The 21,580-nt window shown below is 36.7% G+C and overlaps 1 protein-coding gene across 1 annotated transcript in view; it reads left to right on the forward strand.

The window, feature by feature from the left end:
• The window catches only part of DSCAM (DS cell adhesion molecule), a 471,903-nt gene that overhangs the window by 262,866 nt on the left and 187,457 nt on the right, over positions 1–21,580 (forward strand). The gene's annotated exons all lie outside the window — the stretch shown is intronic.

Below are 21,580 nucleotides of genomic sequence, written 5' to 3' on the forward strand. Positions count from 1 at the left end.
TGAGCAACTTATTGTGGCCATTGACTTCAGCCAGTGGTTTGGGTACTGTTTTCTGGCAAGATGTTTTATACAGAGACATCTTTAATGAAAATCAGAGAAGGAAGAACCCTTAGAGTTTCCTTGCTGACCAAACTTGTACAAATAATGATTAACTGAATTATTCCTTGTTAACCTAAGGGGAGATCTTCAGGTAGTTTAAGTTATTCTTACACCGTTGGACCCTAAAGATCTCACTACATTACACAATGTAGTACTGTCTCCTGGGAATATAGCTGCTTCCCTACTTGCCCAGAATTTTCCTCCCACCCTGTGATACAAAATAAACAGTAAATTCTTTTCTTTCATTTTCCACATTGTTCCTTATAACTGTAAACCCACCACATCAGTGTATATTCACTTTCTGTGACTTAGACCTTCAAAGTTGGGAAATTTGCTTTAGCTTATTTGTGGTTTTATTGTTGTTGTTACTGGTAGATGTGAAAATAATAATATCGCACTCCAAGTTGCTATTTTGGAAAAGTTTGAATCATAAATTTTTATATTTGTCTATTTGATACTTTTCTTAAAGGACAACTCTGCACCTTAATCTCTTTTACATACTTGTAATTTATGATTTTATACAAACTTCTAATTTAAATTGTCCATAAAGCAAGACAACTGCACTAAGAACAGTGAGCAGAATACCTGTCCAGCAGAAATATTCTGGTGGCTATTTTTTCAGTGACACTATTGTAAAAAATTGTGAAAAAAATGTAATTGGAAATTGGAAAATAAAACAAAGGTTTTCACTGTGTACGGGTGCCTTTGGTGGCCTGCAAAATCCTGTAGTTTTGCATAGTAAGATGTAGTGCATTAATGAAGGTATTAATTATAATCTTCCTTGTACATACATCTCACAGTATAATCTTCATGTGAAGATCTTACACTTATTTGCAAGAAGTACCAGATAGTTTGATTTTCTTTTTTCTGGGTGCCTCACTGTTAACTTACTGCAAATAAATGCAAAAATTGTGTTAGATTAGATATTCAGTTTTTTCTGTTAGAAAGTGAAGCTCCTCAACTGAGTTCCAAAAGGGGATTGTCTTTGTAATTCCTTTCACAGAACTGGAAAGAAAAAATATAAAAAAATCTTTCACTTTATTCTCATCTGTGAAACAACCTTCCATGGTCAGAAACTCAGTTGAAATGGGGGCATAAAAGCAAAAACCAACTGCAGCTTCCACTAGAACATAAGAAAAGAGTGACCTGGGTCATCAAGTTCACTTCTATGAACATAAATACATAATACTGAAGAGTTCACAGAACATCTATTCTTAATCTCTCCTCCTCCGCACCCCACCAAAAAAAAAGCACAAACCAAAAAGCACTCCCTAAAATGATCTTAAAACTTTTGTTTTACAGAATCTAAAATTACTGCCCCTCCCAAAAACAAAACAAAACAAAAAAACCTAATGAAATTTAACAAGGGCAAGTGTAGAGTCCTGCATCTGGGCAGGAACAACCCCAGGTTCCAGTATAGGTTGGGAGATTACATATTAGAGAGCAGTGTAGGGGAAAGGGACCTGGGGGTCCTGGTGGACAACAGGATGACCATGAGCCAGCACTGTGCCCTTGTGGCCAGGAAGGCCAATGGCATCCTGGGGTGTATTAGAAGGGGGGTGGTTAGTAGATCGAGAGAGGTCCTCCTTCCCCTCTACTCCACCCTGGTGAGACCACATCTGGAATATTGTGTCCAGTTCTGGGCCCCTCAGTTCAAGAAGGACAGGGAACTGCTGGAGAGGGTCCAGCGTAGGGCAACGAAGATGATTAAGGGAGTGGAGCACCTCCCTTATGAAGAAAGGCTGAGGGAGCTGGGTCTCTTTAGTTTGGAGAAGAGGAGACTAAGGGGGGACCTTATTAATGTTTATAAATATATAAAGGGTGAGTGCCATGGGGATGGAGCCAGGCTCTTCTCGGTGGCAAACAATGATAGGACAAGGGGTAATGGGATCAAGCTGGAACACAAGAGGTTCCACTTAAATTTGAGAAGAAACTTCTTCTCAGTAAGGGTGACAGAACACTGGAACAGGCTGCCCAGGGAAGTTGTGGAGTCTCCTTCTCTGGAGACATTCAAAACCCGCCTGGACATGTTCCTGTGCGACCTCACCTAGGTGTTCCTGCTCCAGCAGGGGGATTGGACTAGATGATCTTTTGAGGTCCCTTCCAATCCCAAACATACTGTGATACTGTGAAAAACCACAACCAACCAACCAACCAAAACAAAACAAATCAAAAAAACAACAAAACAAACCAAAACCAAAACAAAACAATGAAGATGAGGGATGAAAATGTGATATACTAAAACCCTCCATTGGCAGGATAACTTTCATAAAAACCTTGCAAGTGATGCAGAGAAAAGTTAAAAGCCCAGGGTACCTTGTGAGTCTAGTTGGTATCATAGTTCTTTTTTGTTCCTAATTTAGGAAACTGTCTTTAATCCTGACAATGCAAACAACAGATGCCAGCTAAACACTTTAGGTTTTTTTAAGCCTTTTCACTTAGAATGATGTTTTCTGTCTGGCATCCCATCCTCTTGCTGCAGAGGAAAGTAACCTGCTCTGTGCTCAGGGACAGATACATAAGAGTCTGGGAGAAGAAATCTTCCTGGCCCTATAGTTAATGATCAGAAGATCTGAATCACAGGACCAACAAAATGTGATACATTACACAGTGAGAAACATTAACAAATATTGTTTCTTTGCTTAAATTTCATGGCCAAAACTTTAGTTCACAAGCTTTCCAAACTCCCAGATGGTGTTATACAAACACTTCCCTCTCTGCTTCAAGCTCCATCTTGAAACAAATAGATTTCCTTACTACTCTGTTTGGTGGGCTCTCCGTCTTTTCCAAATCGTCTAATCTTTTCCGAATGTCTAGACTAAGTTCTACTCGTTCTATTCTATTCGAAGCCATTAGATCTGACTCTAGTAATGCTCTTTAAATTGAATAGTTCTTCTCTTTCCCTGGTATGTGCACCCAAATATGTCCATTTTGTCATGTACTGCAATATTATTATTGACACATTTATTACTACCTTTATTTTAGTAGCATAAATAAGCCAACATTTTAAAGTCCACTCTAAAAAAACAGGTTTGCTTTTTGCCTAAGCACTTATATAGATGATTTTTTATTCTTATTTGAGATGTCCTTTCTAAACAAAATCAACTTGGATTACAGGTGATATCCTAAATGAGCTCTTGACTGCATCTTATTCAAGGGTACTACTGTGTCTCTGTGTTTACTAAAACTCCCTACCTGTTTAATCTTAGAATCCTTTTAGGTTCTTTCATGGCCATGTCTCACTGGTAACTCACAGTTGTCTATCATCCATCAGTTCATCCATATTCTTCTTTTTCTCCATCTCTTTAAATTGATGGACCTTTATCTCATTAAAAAAAAAAAAAAGAAAAAAAAAGAAAAAAAAATGTTATTATATAGCTAGTTACCTGCTCCACTTTCAGCTTTCTCTTTGCTTTCATGAAGAATGTTCTTGTCCTCCTCCAGTTGAACAGAAAAATAATGCTGCTGTTAAAACCAAGGGGAAGGAACACAGACAGGGTGGGGGAGGATGGGCTCATGTAATGTGCTGTCCTTTCAGCCTTTGTAAGTAAGTTTGAGAAAGATAGTAGCACATTTATGCTTCCCCTTTGAGATTAAGACATTTTTTTAAAATGGATACTATGGGCACAATATTGCAAGGTGCATAGCTGGCATTGTTAATGAGAACGGATCTTGTTCCTGACTTCCCTAGATTTAGCAGAAATTACTTCAAGCCCAAAGAGTGCAACTGAATATCCACATGTTCAATTCTTACTATCAGTTTACTTTTAATCTCTGGAAGCATAGAAAAACCCTCGGCTGGAAATTGTATTTCAAAATGTTTTCATTCTCAGGTTTATTATACAATTACTAGGACCAGACAGAAATGAGTGATTTTATAGTTTCAGAATGAACCTTCCCCACAGCCAGGGCCAATGGTAAGTATCATTATTCACAGCAACCAACAAGGATGATTTTGAGAAAATAAATTAAGAACGTAGTGTTTTTTTCTTGTGTGTTGACATCTGTGATCATTACTTCACAAAGATGTGAAAAGGAACAATGTGAAAAACAGGTTGGTTTCTGAGGAAAATATGGGGTTTATAACTTAAAAATTACTTTCAAATTGAATGAGAGAAGAAAATGTGTGCTTTCATAATTCTGAAAGAATGAGTAGCTAATAATCCAGACTAAAACTGGGAATTGCAGAAATTAGAAGGAAGAATATAAAGAAGATCTGGATTTAAAATTAACATACATTCCTCACCCCTGCCTCTCCAAGTCTCAGAAGAAATTTGGCCCCTGTAATAGTGTGCTTCCCAGCTGCCCTCCAGGAACACGCATAGAGGGGACAGGCTGCTCAGAGAGGTGATAGGACCACAGTTTCAGTAGTAGTTCACTCTCATGCTGGCACAACAAAGTCTCTAATTCCTACAGGTCTGCAAATTCTCATAGGAAAGACAAATATTATGCATTTTTTTCTAAACAGTCTTTTAAAGTGTTTTGACCTTCCAATGTTTCTGCCTGGAATTTACCATAGAGCTCCTGTGCCCCCTTTGTCATTTCTGCATGAACTGTGGTATTTGTTGTGAAATCCTGTTGCTTAAATTTTCCATCTTCTGTATCTTCTCAAGCAATTTAGTTTTTACCTTCTGATACAGTGTACTGTTATGTCTTGACCTGCACATTTAAAAGTCTTCCCTCTCATCCTTCAGGCTGCTGTCATATCTCTTTATAAAAGCCTTTTTCACTAGCTAAGGTCTTTGACTTTTAAGGCTACCACTGTAAGACTGGGCTTCTAGCTCTTGAATCATTCTTGCAGCTCTTCCCTGAATCCTGCCAAATTTTCAGCATTATATCAGTTAAGTGAGATTTAATTTTGTCTTTTTTTTTTTTTTTTTTAGTTGCTTTGAAAGAAAGTGTTTTCACAAACAGAGCAGACAATGCTGCACAGTTTTGAAATCTTCAGATCTATTTTTCTAAACTAACATTTTAATTGTTCACCACCTCTCTTTGGCAGGTAGTGAGTCCTCACTAAATTCCACCTCCCAGCTTCTTGTGTCTGAATGACTTTTCCTGTTGATAACATTGCTTCATATATTATACATCTCATCTATAATTTACCAAAAAGAGGGACCTTCTATTATTTATCACCTGCATGAGGACATGAATGTGCACACATGCATATATGGGATACTTTCTTACATAAAACTAAAGATTAATGTATAAATATTTAACTGAGGTTACACTCTAAGCAAATATTGCTCCTAAAAGTTTTGGAAAATACTTTTATCAGCAACTCCAATATGTACCACAGGGTCTGGTAAGAAATGGGTGATGCCTTTCCACAGAATATTATTTTAAATGTAAGAATTAAGGTAATTTAAAATTTAATCGTCTTATTAAAGGTATGTTCTACTTCTGTATATTGCAATTTCTTTTTCTCAACTTATTGTCTTTTAAGAGCTTGTATTGATCTTATGCTTATAAGTCATATTTTTAAAAGAGACAGGATTTTTTAATAATTAAGCACTGGATACTCCTTCAGTTCTATATACTATACACTATGGTGCAGCATTAAGCTAGAACTAGATGAGCTGGACTGTCCTGTACAGTCATACTGTCTTTCATTTAAGCAGCATTTGTTTTTCAGAAGACAAGCTGTCAAACAAACTTTAAAATATGGACTCCTCAGTCAGTCAGCCTTCCCATACACAGGAAAATTCAGTGAGAGTTTTGCCTGAATAAAGGGAGAGAGAAAGCCGGGTCTTACAGAAAAAGTTTGTTCACCACCAAAAAAAGCCTCAGTTTCCCAAGATATAGTGTAGCAAGTGTTTACCAGTTAACTATAGCAAATACTCCATCAAAATGTTTAATTGACATTTAAATGTACGTTCTTACACCTTAGCCAGCCTAAAAGAGCAAACTTTCCTTCTCATATTAAAATAAGTGTATGAACTTTAGCAACCAGAAATTATTTGGTACTGGCTGTTTCTGTCTTCCAAGTATGGTGAATGGTGGTTAAACGAAAGTTTATTTTGCCACTGATACCTGATGGTTGATGATGCAGAAAAACCAGCATCTGAGCTGAAACATGTTATGTTGAAGTCATCAATTTTAACATATTATGTCCCTAGAAAAAATAAGATCAGATGATGCTTGAAATAGAGCTTGCCTCTGAATGTTCAAATGTTTGCAGCTTCTATTGAAAATGGAAATTATTCTAGGAAATGTTAGCTAAAAAATATCTCAGAAATTAAGTGAGAAAGGATAAGTTCTGGATAGCTTCTTATTTAGCTTTTTTTTTTTTTAAGGTAAGAAGAAATTCATTAGTGAACCACTGTCATTTTTGGTAATGTCACTTTCTTTCAATCTCTGTTTTTGTCCTATGGCTGCAATGGTATAGTAGAATTTAAAAGTACTTTTTAGGGAGATCAGGCAAGCCTACAGTACAGAGTCCTAGTCACCCAAGTGAAATCAAGTCTCTCCTTTGGCACCAATGAGCTCATGGCTATACTCTGCAGACTATGCCACAGAAGAAGAGCTAGCCAGGTAACAGGAAAAAAGTGTAGAAGAGTTTTAGCTTTAACATCTCATTTTGAAAGCTCAGGTCAAAGCAAGTCAATGTAACAGGTTGGTCACACAATCAGATCACATACAACCATTTACAATTAATTATTCATGCCTCTCTTTGTGCTCTTGTCAATTTGAACAGAAGAGCTGTCAGCTATTGAGTCTCTATTGAAGACCAGCCTTAGATCATTATTATTGAACTGCTCCTTACTAGACTCTGGGGCCAATGCTACTCTCAGAAATGAAACACAGTATATTGACTTTTGGATCTTTTGTATATTATTTATTTATTTATTTATTTATTTTCTCTTATCTTCTTTGTTCTTTGCTCTGCAATGTACTGTGCTTTATACAATGCTCCTTTAGCTCCAGAAATAATGTAGAGTCAACAAGGCTCAATTTACAGGGTTTCCATACATGTTCCACCTTTTTAATGAAAATGAAAATGCTCGAGGGAGATACTGTGTCTTGACTGTGAACATGGTGTAGAATTCAAATCCTAGGGTCAGTGATATACAAACTCTTGGGAGTCTGCCTAAGAGAATTAGGGTGAAGAAAAATCAGCTTTCTTCTGGTAGATAAAGACTGCGAACTAGGAAAGCAGTAATGTTGACCCAAATAGCAGTTGCTCGAGAGATTGAACCAAAGCAGAATTTGCTTAAAAAAATGCAATACAGCTGTCAGATTTTGCTACGTTAATTTTATTTTTATAAGATTCATTTATGGCTGTTCACATCCCTAAGCCATTGGGTGCATAAAAGAGTATGGCCAGATTAAAGCTGAATATCAAAAGAAGAGAAGAAAAATAGTTTTAGTTCAGAGCTTTTTCTTCATTACTTTTTGCTGCCTGGTCTTGAAAAATAGGGATAATTATTTTTAAATGTTCTTATCTAAGTGACACTAGCATTTTTTGAGTGCTCACGTAAAATGTCAAGTCTCCAAAACTGCACTGTGTTTTCTCAGAAAAAAAGAAGTACATTGAAGCAAATTGGGTGAATATCTTTACGTTAGAGTAATTTGTCCAAAAAAGAGTACTTTTAGTCTTTATGCATTTAAAGCACTGTGTACAGAAAGTCACATCTCTTTTCAGGCTACTGGCATGCACAAGTAGAAACAACAGGCCACTGGCTTTTAAGCCGTGTTCTGATGGCTTAAATGAGACACATATACATGGTTCATAGGTTCCATAATGCTCCTCTACTTAAACATTGTATTTTATCTTTTTGTGCTAATCCTTCAAAGATAAATTCCATGCACACAGTTGGCAGTTGTTGTTCTACATCTGGAGTTGTGCAAGGGGTCAGAGATGTGTCTGACTTACACTGTGTACGCTACAGCAGTTGCACTACTCCAATGATCAGGGCAAAGTGCATAGTTTAGATTCTGCATATCTTGAATGGACTGAACGTGCTGTTCATGTGTAGGCATTTCTGTCCAGTCAATCCTTTATGCTGCTTGCATTTTCTGGGAATGCAAGAAATGTCAATTATATAGATCCCCATGTATAAATGTTACTAGCATGGTCAAGGCCATCTGCTCTAATGTCATATGATGCTGACAAGCAAGGTCACTCTGTGACTTACATTTTCTTTAATGGCCTGTGGAGATAAAGAAAGAGAGAATGACTGCTCAGGAAGACTGCTTGTCATCCCAGACAATGCTGGTCTCTATCTGCTTTGACATTTTTATTTTGTTAAGTTTTGTTTGGTTTTTGTTTTGTTTTGTTTTTAATCTAAATCTGTCCTCCTACAAAAATAAGTTTTAGAAGTGGAAAAATTGCTTTGTATGACTTTCAGCCCAGTGTAATATTTAGAATATGAGTTTCAGTCTAATATTTAGAATATGAGTTTGCAGTAGTTTTCCATTTTCTTAACTTTCATCATTTCAAAGATAAAAGAAAACATATAATAGTGTCTCTCGTTGCTTAAAAACGGTGCTCTACAACCCTAAAATAGAGCTGTAAGTGTTAACAAAATAGATGCTTTTCCTCATTGGTAGAACCAGTTGTATCTTTAAGTACAGGAAAAGATCAATAAAATCAGAATGTTTGATGTAGGCTTACCTGAAACATTAGTCTGGCAAAAAGCTATTTTCAAAATAATTTATTCTGAGGTCTTCGTACAGAACGAGCAACAGTGCAAACAAAACAGGTACAGCATACTTGTGAACACACTGACAATTGAAATAGTAGAATAGTAGTAACATTTAGCTCATACACAGAGTTTTACTTATTCATACTTGTCCTTGTTGTGTACCTACACATAGGGTTGAATAGTGACTGGCAGGTCTTCAGGCACAGCATGTAAAATGAGGAGTAAGAAAGGATGCTTTTTTATGCTCAAAGCCCAGGACTGGGATACAGAATTCCCAAATCTGCCACAAACATGCAAGATAAGGTTAGGCAAATCAATTAATTTTACTGTGCCTCAATTTCCCAATCAAATAAAAATAGGCAGATGATGAAAATTAGCTGGGAAATGTATTTCTGCATATTTGGATAATGTTCCTGATATCTGGACAGACTTTCAAGTCAGGATTCTCTGAGCAGTTCAGAGAAGGCAATGAAATACTTTAAAATACTTATATTTATTCTAAAGGAATTATGCTTGTTGTGCTTATAATGGTATTTTTCTTTGTGCTGCCAGTCTAAGAAAAGTAATATTACATAATCTTTATAATAGTACAGTCATTATGAGGATGTCTGGAACTACGCATCCTTCCTCATTTTATCTCATATGTATCTTTGAAATTAAGTTGGATTGAAACACCCCATGATCTTGAGCTGACATTCAGCACAAATCACACTCAGAATTTAATCCATGCTGAAAAGTTATGTTTACTGAATCCTTTTTATTGTTAAAATGTTAGTTTGCCAAAGATGTCAACAGAGGTCCTAACTTGGCAAAGAACAGAAAGTAGAGTGCGATTACCGTATCTACTTACAGCATTATAATATAAATCACATTCAAAGTGTTTCTAATCATTGAAATAGAGAGAGAATTATAAAACTTTGTAACTCAAAAAATGTGAGGTCTGTATGGATGCTATGCTAAATCCCCATATGATGATGTAATACAGTTTGCAATCAGATCCTCAGGAATGACTTGCAGTTATTTCTATTTAAAATCAGTTCATGTGTTTGGATTTTTTGTTTGTTTTGGTTTTGTTTGTTTGGTTTGTTGGTTTGTTTCTTGTATGTTTTTGTTTGTTTGTGTGTATGTGTGTGTGTTTTTTTCTTCCAGCAAAGTTGATTATACATGACTCTTCTCTTGTGTAATACTTAGTTGCTATTTTTCTAATATTCCTTTATGGGGTAATTTCATTGCATCAGAGTCTGTAGGAGTTCTTTTGTTTCATTATACAGTAGAGAACAGTCTTTGCATACTTTTGCTCTTTCTACTGGCATCCTGATGCTGTCTCTCTTCTGTTTAAAATGCTGCCTCATCAATTGTTCTGACGTTATTCTGCATAGAAACCCAAGGAAGGTTCCCTATGTTGCTATACTGAAGAAAATGTGTATTGAGTTCTGAAAGGTGAGAACAGCTTCTCAAGAGACAATTTTTTTGAAAAATGCTAAGTGTATTAGTGTTAGACAGAGCTGAAAGAAGTTAAAATCACAAAATGTATGAAATGGAGCTCTGTCCCTCACCTGTGTTGTGTGGAAGGGTAAACCAGTGACAGAAGCAGATTTCCATCATATTCCATATCTGGGTGTGTTCAGAGTGGAAATTAGTGTATATGAGGGAGGACGAGCTTCTAGAGGAAAAATAGCATGCAGCTAATGGTAGGGGGAAACTTTAAAAAAATATTTTTAAAGAGGTGTTTAAAAATGATTCCGTAGACTTAACACTATTGCCTTGTAGAAATGTATATCATTAATTGCTTTCTTCTTCCTTTCAAAAATTATTCACTGAACACTGGACTCTGTCCCCAGGAGACTGACCAAGATTCTCCAGGGGAAATTATTAAATTTTGTTTAAATTCCTAGTGGAGATATTTCCTCACACAGTGAATATTTTCAGTACTTTTAATCCCCCCAGAATAGGTTTACTTCTTCAAACTGAGTAAGGAACATAATAACTCCCTCCCAAGTCATTACCCTGAAACCAAATTAACCTGTTTAGATTTCCCTAATTTTATATTCTCAAAATGAGTCATTAGGTGAAAATAATACACTAGAATGTACCATATAACACTTTGTCTGTTAGTTACTGCATATACCTTAAATAACATTTCTGAATACTCTGATGTCTTGTGAATCTTTGAAAAGATTTTTTTATGAAGTGAAGTGTGTACTGCTCTAAATTTCTTATAAAGCTCTTCCTTCTGGTTGAGATGATTCACTACCTTTGCAGCTACCTGCAGGATACAGGTAGCTTAAATATGTGGGACCACAGAGCTGCATAATATTGATTATTTGCAGTTAGTCAAAATAATTCTGCTGCTGGTGGCACTTGCAATTCTGTGTATGTGAGGCTGTGATTTATTCTGATCATATTGTCTATAACAGTACGTATTCTGCATATACAATGACTTCCAAGCTATAAACTATTAAGGTGCACATTTGATGATGGTGACATAAACTAACTGCTGTTCAGGTCAGAGGAGATGGAAGTTCTCCCTTTACTTAACAAGCTTGTGTTTAAATTTACGTGCAAATAGAAGGAGAGATGGTTTGTGTTCCTTGATGCTGTATAGAGTAAAGCATAAGTTTATCTGTGCTAAGCCACTGGTCAGCTACAGGCTATTTATTTACTTTGTATGCACCAGCAAAAGCCTGAGAGAAGAAATTTTAATCCTCTAGACAGATCCATATATCATGGGCAAAGCAGAATCCTCTTTAATCAGAGCCCCTAAAACCAGCTAGTGATTTAAAATTATCTGCTTTCTTTCCGCCTGAAATAAGGAAAGCAGCTTCTACAGCAAAGTGTGCAAAAATCCAAATGATCTAAACCTGCGGTATTAAAGATTATAGCAGTTTTGTTTAATATCCTGAAGGACTGACAGTTAAGAGCACGTAGAGAACCATATCTGTTTATGCCTAATATATTAATAAAAGATTAAGAGGGTGAACAATTAAATATAAACATTATAGTCACATTTATACTATCCAATCATAAAGTAGTAACAAATAGCATAACCTAGTCTGTGTACACAAAAATACAGCTCCTGCATCTACTTATGCTTAAAAAAACACAAAAAAAAACCCACAACAAACAAACAACAAAAAAAACCACACCACACATTTATTCCTCCTTTATATAACCTGAATACTACATACATACATACATAATATAAGTGAAATTGGTACGGACAATTGGCATGAAATACATTTTTGTAATCTCAGAAACATGGAGGGTGCAATAAAATGTGTTCCAATCTGTGTAATTTGTCCAACAATCTGGTTTTCAGAACGGCCATTATCCTGGCATCCAAACTTATTTAGAAAATGATAGCACTGCACATATAATAGCACTAATACTCATATGTCTTTCCCTTTCTGTGACTACAGAAACACAAATGAACTCATGTTTCAACTGAATTTAAAGCAACTAAAACCATGAATAAAGATATAATCAGATTTCAGGACCTGTTTGATTTTTGAGCATTGTGTTCAGGCCTCATCCTGTCTGAATATGTATCAAACACAGTACCACAGCTCTTATTCCTCTGGTAATACTGTCATTGACTCAGCAGATAAATTATCTCAGTTCAAATTATAAAGCCAAAATTGGAGCTTTATTTCTCTCCCTCCACATGCCTTAACCCCCCTGCCCTACCCTTCTTTCCTTTTCTTTTTTTGCTTTCTCTTCTCTTTTTTCCTTTTCTAATTCTTCTTTCTCTTTTGCTTCTTTCTCTTTGTTTCTCTTTTTTTTTTTTTTTCATATTAATTTTATTCACCTTATGGTTCTATATGCAAGAAATAGGCAGGTTTGTTGTCATAGCCTAGTAATGCTGTCATAGCCTAGTTGCATGCAAAACATTAGAGGAAATCTGGAACCTGCACCTAGGGCAAAATCTCAAGTTATAAGGGATAGTAAAACATTCCAGAATGGAGACGTAAACACCACAGTATCTAAATTTCACTAAACCCATTTTCTTTGAAGAGATTCAGAAAGACATGGTTGATCCCTAATATTCCTTAGAGTTATAGGTGCCAAAATAATAGTAAATTTCTGTTAACTGCTTTTCTCCTTAAGCTTTTCTCCTCTCAAGGATCAAGTGGAAAATATTTCATGACCGTGCTCCTTTTGTTGCCTGACATTTTAAAGAGATGATGATGGTGGTTGAATTGGACCTCTCACACTTGAGCAGCTCTGACCTCCACTGTCCAAGGGGCAGGGTGACTAATCAGTAAGACTAACTTGCATTCCCTAATTCAGACTGAGCTGCCACCTAAATAGATGCTTCCTGTGAAGAAACCTGACTGAGGTAGAGGAGGTGAGGGGTTAAAGGGTGGCTGTAAGAAAAAAATCTGGTTTAGATTTCAGCTATCAGTTCTACATAAATTTTGCAAAGTTAAGAATCCATCAATGTTGCAACTGGAATCATGTCTGGTCACAGGATTGAAAATGTTTCTAAAAGTCCTTAACTCTTTGTAGAGAGATAAACTTAGTTATTTTTTATTGAACTCAAAATAGATTATCTGCATACCAAAATCAGAAAAAAAGTAGCTCATGTGAGGCTGTTGGCTTGTTTTATAAATTCTGAGACTTAATTCTGGGAAAACAAACAAACAAACAAGAAGGAAAAGGGAAAACTGGCTGCTTTAGAACTGAAGAAAACTTAACAGCTGAAAGCTCAGTCTTATGATAGACATACACCTCTGTGAACTCTGAGGAGCCTAGAAGAATAGCTCAAAAAAGGCAGCAGCCTCCTTTGCCTCAGCCAACTTCCTACAGCTTTTATGTTTATTGTTTTCATTGTGTCAGGAAAAAATGGGAAGATCAAAGACTCTAATTCCTCTTGAGTAGCAGCATGCTACAGTGACACTTGAGAAGCTTTTCCATCAAATTTTTCTCCCAGAAATTGAGTCATGCCCAAGATGGCCTCTCCAGTTATCAAAACAAAGACCAGACCATGTAGTGCAAATATGTATTTGTTTCTTCAACAGGTGTACATGAAGGGTGGAGGTGGTAACACAAGGGAGGAGTAATTTCATTGTAATTGATCAAGGAAAGAATTACCCTTGGCCTGTAGGGCAGTGTTGTGGCATCTCTCCTGATCCTCTTCTCCTGGAAGTCAGCTGCAAGTTGTGTCCCAGACAGGGAAAGAAGCAGTGGGCAACACTGTCCAAAGGTGCAATTTATAGACTCCAGAGCTGAGGGTATATGAGTAGTTAAAAAAATCAGTTTTATCCTCCATAGGGTCCACTAGTAGGGATTGTGAGCTTGGCTACATCCCCAGGGAGGACAGCTGTGTTGCTCAGAGGAGCGTAACCATGTTTTGACCATCTGCACCACCTACCATGAGCAACACCCCAGGTGTCTCACGTAGGTTGAGTACGTTACATGAGTGGTGCTTGGAAAAGTGAAATCCTTACTTCCCTCTTGCCTTACATGCCTCTCTTTCCTCGTTTAATCTTTGGTTTCTATATCAAAAGCATTCAGAGGACTGTGACTGCAGGGCACAGGTTAAGCATGGCTGCTTCTAGCACATTTTCCATGCCCAGAGCAGCAGATTGTTTTGCTTCGAGAATGATGTTGTAGCAGCACTATAAAACTGAGTTATAGGTTACTCTCTACTTTGGCTCTGTGGGGAGATTTCTCCCCTTCCATGCACAGGTCATGCTAGAAACTTGCTTAGCAGAAGCAGCTCTATCCAGCGGAGGTGACAAATACAGCGGATAAAAGTTTATTTGTTCTGTATTATCATTTGGCACACAATTAGAACAGCCATCTGTTCTCTTAATTTCTATCAACCCAATTTAGACTGCAATAACGTGATGCCATTAGATGTGTTTCCAACAAAGTGAAACTCAAATATGGTTTTTTTAAACCACCATGAGGAAAACATTATCCCTATTTAAAAACTAACAGCATGCTAGGGGAAAAGGCATGATAAAAGAATAATTAATGTTACACTTTCAAAATATTCTCATTTTCATACAAGAATATTATGCACTAATTCTACAGGAAAGTGTTCACATTTTCTTATGAATTATACATGAGAACAATTTCACATAGGAAACCTAAACAGAATTATTTTAACTTATTACTCAGACCTGTAAAAATTTATTTTAATCAGTGATATTATACAGCCTAATGGAAAGCATTAAAAACCTTATATAAGAGCAATTTCATAATTGTTAATGTGACCTCTTCTCACTCAGAGAAATGAACACACGATTTGCTAATGCAGCTCAACTTTAATGAAATCACTAGGTTATTTAGGGCACTAGTCAGCACGTAGTAAAATGGGGGGTATGCTTCTAAAATGTCATGGGATTTGGAGCCCTTAATTCAGGCTGGTCAAACCAAGGTACGACCCAGTTTCTTCGCCTCTTGCCTGTTTGTTCTCTTCAGGGTCTTACTACTTCGAAATAAATACCTTCAAAATAAGTGGTTTGGTAGTACCTCAGATGAAAGCATAGATTTAAACTTTCAATTAGTTAATGAAATTTAATTAAGGAAACAGGTAATAAAGTATATAAACTATTCAAACGTCAAGGCAAATGATGATATGGCTAGGTGAGTTGCGTAGGAAGATCAAATTGTGTGCTAAAGAGATCCGATTCAAACATACAGCTTTTCATACAACCATCTTTGGTGTCAAGGCAAACAGAAAATAGGTTGTATCTCCAGAATGCGGGAAATCTATTCTCTAAGTCCATGACTTCAAAAAGGAGATTACAATTTTCAATAAATAACTAAAGCAAGTTAGTATTGATAAGAGGACTACTGTAATTCCTGGATGCATAGATGGAAGGAAAATTTGTATGGAAAAGAGTGGTGACTTTTTACATTCATTATTACTAGAAACACTATTGAACTTATGTGCATGATCTAAACTTGAAAAAGAACTTCAAAAAGTTGTTAAGGTGTTGAGTAAAACCTACAGGCATATTTCAATATATGAATAATTCACAGTAAATGATTTAGGAAGTTCAATCTGTATAACTAATTAAGGAGAAAAATTGTTTAAGAGGTAATTTCCTCATGTTCTGTAAGTACTTAAATGGGCAGAAGATTTTTTACTGCAGAGGAAATCTTTAATGAAGGCACAGTAAGATCCAACTGCTGGGATCAAAGCCAGATAGATCACAAACAATACACTAACTTTTTAAAGTGAGAATAATTAACAATTGGAATAATTTACCCAAGAGTATTGCATGCACTTCACTTACAAGAAATCTTTAATCATGACTAATGTATTTTTAAAAAAGTCATAGCTTAACTTCCAGACATGGACTTGGTGGAATTAAAGGGTGAAGCATGAAAGGTGGGAGTAAATTTCTCTAATGGTCTTTCTAGTTATTGGATCTATTTATTTTTCTTCAGTCTTGCAGTGAGGCAAATTCATGTTTTAATGACAAATGGAATGTTGGAGAAAGAATTATGTTTTTTGTCTGACTTGTGTACATTGATCCACATACCTCAGTAAGATTCTCTGTAAAACATTTAAATTATAAATAGCAATATGTTACTATGCTTTCTCACCTCACCCAGGCAAAAGGTAGTAAGGGTTCCTAACATCCTTTGAACTCTTTGAATGAAGTACGTGCTACACATATTGGGCCAGGTTTTCAGATGCACCATGCATTGAAAGCCAAAAAAAAAAAATATATATATAAGCTTTCAACATCTCTGAAAATCAGATGTTGAAATTATTATAATCAAGTTTTCAAGGCATTAATACAAACACTACTGAGGAGGAATAATAAATGGGAATTATAAGCTATATTTTGACAGTGTTCTTTATAATTGTTGTGAAGGAGTCTTATCTGCCTACCTCCCTTAATGCCTGATAACAGCCAAACAAACAAAAAGTTTCAGACTATCTGGAAGGATGTTCCATAAAAAAATATTCAGCATATTAAGTAGATGAGTCAAAAAAACTAGACTCTTATGGGAAAGCAAGTGCAATTAAATTAAATGTGCCTCAAGAAGAGAACACTCCCCTAGATCAACAGGGTAATGAGAGCTTGTCGATTCCCATCCTGGTGCATTTCTAAACACTTTTTGAAGTACAGAAGGCAGAACACTCAACACTTCGGCTTTGTCACAGCTGACAGACTGTCAGTTTTAATGAAAATGATCTCCATTTAGAAGATGACAGAAATTACATGCATTTCCCCTTTTATTTCTCTGTCATCTTTTCTGTCTCGTGTTTATACAGTAGAAGGAGGGGCTGGTTATTAAAGCATTACATAAGTATGCAAAATATATTAAGAAGAAGAGAGGAAAAGGAAAAGCTTTAGCCCTGCAATTATACACAACGTGTGTTGGTGAGAAAGGTATATTGTGGGATAACATCTGATGTGTGGCAATAACTATTTATTTTTAGTTATCTTTAAAGAGAGTTACGCAAAAAAATTCTAGATACTGCTTTAAGTGAAGATTTTTATTATACGATTGCCTGAGTAATTTCCAACAGGAAGATGATCTACGCAGTGTTAGATAGCTCAAGTACGTTCATAACTTCTCTAGAGAATATAGCAAGATAACACTGAACAATTTCTTGGCTCCGCACTGTTTTCACAAGCCTCTTTTATTAAGTGCCAGGCTTTTAATAAGTGTATCCACTTGCATTGATCCAGATGTATAACTGCATCTGAGGAAACTTGCTGCCAGGGTTGAGGAGGGAAGCCTGCACCTGAAAATTCAAGTCAGTACTATGGGATCTAGAAACAACCCACAAATCTCCAACCAGTTGGTAGCTGCTCCACGTGCTTGCCCACTTTCGATTCCAGCACAAGAATTAGCAGTAATAAAGTGTACAAGGTAGAAATGCTGAGGAAATGAGCTTTGGGCAATCTTAAGGGAAGCTCTGAATTTCATCATCTAACTTAATTTCTGTGACAGTTGCTTCATGCTTATCATAAAATGAGAGACAATTTTAATTATTAATGATGGCATGTACAGGCCATATAAAAAAATTGTGCAGAAGATCTGAAAACAGTGAGAGATTTAGAAAAGCATAGAGAAAGGGATGAATCTTTAAACTTCGGACACATTTGATGATCTTAAACTTGTGCATACTAGTAGTCTTCAGCAGTGTGACTTTTTGTAGAAAATTAATTGTGTATATTTAGCAAAGGTGAAACTGGATCCCAGCAAATGAAAGCTACATGAAGCCATCGCACAAGCAGCGCATTTCTGCCTCTCAGCTGTTTAGGTTCCACTTGCTTAACACAAATATACGGCATGTACAGATTTACTGGAGGGACCAAAATGGCCACAACAATCCCATTACCACCTTTTAATGTGTTCCTTGTCCCATGATGTGATATGATAGCAGCTGAGCAGCCTCTCCACCAACACCTAGCACTATACAGCTTAGTAATCTGTTGTGATTTAACCCGAGCTAGCAATGCAACCACAATAGCCACTCACTCACTCCTCCTCTCACCCCCCAAATAGGGGAGAGAATCAAAAGGAAAGGGAGAAACTTGGATTGAGATAAACACAGTTTAATAAAATAACAAAATACTGATGCACTACTAGTAAACATATCTATAGAATAGAAGTAGAATATAAAATAACACATACTCAATGCAATTCCTCATGAACTCCGTCCACACTGAGCAGCTGGTCCCAGGCAGCAGCACCTGGTCCCAAAGCCAACCCCAGAGGAAAATGGCAGAAAGGCCCAGAGGCCCCTGTAAAATGGCAGGATGGCAAAAGAAAGTCCCAAACAGAACTCCCCCAGCTCCAACAAAAAAGAGGAAACAAGATGAAGAAGCAAGAGAGAGCGAGTGACTGGAAATCCTGATACTCCTTAAATATGAAGCATGATGCTAATGGGATGGAATGCTCTCATTGATCAGTCTGGATGTCAGTCAAGCTCTGCCCTATCCATGCCCCCCTTCCTCGCTGCCTCACACCTGTGGGCAGAGCTCAGAGTGTCCTTGGTTCTCAGACCAGAGCAATTAAAAACACTAGCTCTGCCCCGGGGTGTTATCTTCTTGTTCTCAAACGAAGTCCAAATAATGACCATGCTAGCTATGAAAAAGAAAGGTTTCTGACTGCAGGAAGGAAAATTAACTCATTTTCAATCAAAGCAGCACAACATCCCACCTTGAAAAGTCTGATCTAAGTTTTCATGAGGCTGCACTGCATGGTGTAGGCAGCCCCAGTTCAGCAGCCTGGCAGGGCTGCCAGCTGAGTGGGATTGCTGTGGGCAAGCACACATCTGAATTGGCTGTGCTGTCTGAAATACAGAGCTGTTCAGTGCTCATGTGGCTGGAAACAAGAAAGAAGAGATTGTCTTTGCTGCATACCCATCATTAACCTCAAGCAAAGTCCTTAAACGTGATGCCCATCTCTCAAAGCTGTAATTTTGTACTCCCTGCAGACTAAGGGAGACAACTGCACTTACCTCTAGTCCTTATAACTCATTTCTTGGCAAAGGTAGATTTGTTTTATGCATATTTCAGTAGTGCAGAATCTGCATGTTACACGGGAGTCAAACGGCCTGTAGTTTTCACAACCAAATTCTAAACATCGTTTTAACCTACAGTTAGGGTTAAGTGTAAATCTTGTTAAAGGTTACAGATGTTGAGATGTGATGAGGAGATAGGGTAGAATGGGAAAAGTGCTTATGTCTGTGTAATTGAGTACTGTGAAGGGAAAAAGATGAAAAAGCAAAGAACATGACACTACATCTAGGAGTTATTACATGAGAATCAGGAAAAAAAAATAAGAGTATTCTTTGGCCAGCAGGAAGTACTTCTTTGTGAATCAATATGAACCTGCCTCCCTGAAAGGTGGTAGAATTCCCCTTACTGTGGCTTTGGAGCTGGGCCGTGACTGACAGCATGAAAAGAACAATCTTGTGATTGTTAATGGGGTTCACTGGATGACTGCCTGCACACTTGCAGGCTATCTTTTCTGGTTGCTAGTGAGTAGCTTTTAGCTCCCTAGCATTTGTCTAAAACCTCGTTAACACTTTTGGTCAAGTCAAGTTACTTTGTGACTAGCAAATAAATAACTTGGTAGTAATTCAGAAGCTAGGTAAAACACATTCTTTTAGTTTAACCTGTTCTTAGTAACTGTCTATATCATTTCCTCCAAACACTACAACTAACGTATTAAAATATAAGATGCAAGATAGCTTTGCATTTTTCATGTAACCTTTCCAGTGACATATTTCAGACACCTGGCTGTAAAACTGAAACATTACCTATTCAGGAGCTTTTCCTACTACACTGAACAGTACATTTTTTTATACATAATCTGTGTTGAAATACAAGCCTTCTGTATTCAAACAATTATATTTTCAGAGGAATATGAAGTCAGTATGGCCTCTGTATAAGAAGGAGCCTCCCTAGCCCATAAACCTCCCTGGAATATAGTGGAATATAATGTTGCTCACAGCTGAGGAGAGTCCTCTTGCCATCTAGTCCTTTCTCCTCCTTCATACCTTCCCTTCCCCAGCTCTTTTCCTTCAGTAGCAGGCAAGTAGATCAACATCTTTTGTGCCTCCATTCTAGGGATTTATTTTATTAATACGCTTCCTAGTAATGGCACGTGTTATTTGAACAAGCAAGTTATTTCAGAAAATAAGTGCAATGTGGTTTATGTTTTTCCAAAGTTGTGACCTAACTGCTTGCAAGCTTGTGCCTCGACTTTCAGGAGAGCAAGGTCAGTCAAGACAAGTCACTACTGGGGTTATTTTATAATTCAGTATGCATACAAAGATGAGAAAGTTGGGTTGATGTTGCTTTATTTAATATTATCTTCTGTAAGAGTCAGTTCTGTCCTGTAACATTAAATGGTGGTTCATTTTTTTCCCTTTTCTTTTAGATTGTTGCTTAAAGAAGATTGCTCTCTGTAATAACTCCATTTTCTTTCTGTCTTTTCTCTGCTGGATTGCTTTCCCACTGATGCGTTTGTTAGCAAGTACTCTGACTACACTTAAATATTAAAAAGTCATTACTCAAATAGAGTTCTGAAGAAAAGGAAATATTTCTTACTACATATTACTGAATATTCACTCATAATGGGTGTCATCTTTGTGTATTCTCTCCCCTAATTTGGTAGCCAGGTATATTTTATAATACACAGGTACAGGTGTGTATATAGTAAGAGCTACCATCTACTAGACAAAAACCAGTATACATTAAAAATATATTAACATTTTCTCTACTGTAAAAGTTTTAAAAAAGCATACATAGCTTAGACTACAGTATTTTTTAAATGGAAAGAGTGGCCACATTCATTCTAACCACATTATTTACATTTATTGTAATATGGGAAAAGCTTTAGAGTAAACATGTGCCATATAGATGTTAGTCTTTTTGCCTCTGCTTTTAGGACATGCACTTATAACAAAGGAGAGCCATCTGTGAAGGTGTTAAATTATCAAAACTGCACGTGTACATATGTTTCAGGAAATTTTCCACCTATTTTAGAGTCAATAATAAAAAACACATGTTTAAGGAGAATTTCAATGATATTATTTCAATTTGAATGGAATGCTGTCCATGAACATGTCAGTCTTATTCAGTTTTAGGGGGCAGTCACTTTGCTGGACTTCATGTTTTTCCTGAAATACAGTTTTCTGTGCAGATTTTTTTTTTTTTAATATATGTTTTGATAGTAAATAACGCATACTGTGCTGTTTATTTCAGCCCATCTTTCAGACAAAGAGTCTGTCTACTCGCTTATATTGTGTTTCTCTAACCACAGACAGCAATATTACTAAAAAAAAAAAAGTCCCCAGCAGATAAGATACTGCATTGACTTATCTTCTGCCAGTATCTTGG

The sequence above is a fragment of the Streptopelia decaocto genome (genome assembly GCF_964273445.1).
Source record: "Streptopelia decaocto genome assembly, chromosome: 1".
In the NCBI taxonomy this organism is placed as follows: domain Eukaryota; kingdom Metazoa; phylum Chordata; class Aves; order Columbiformes; family Columbidae; genus Streptopelia; species Streptopelia decaocto.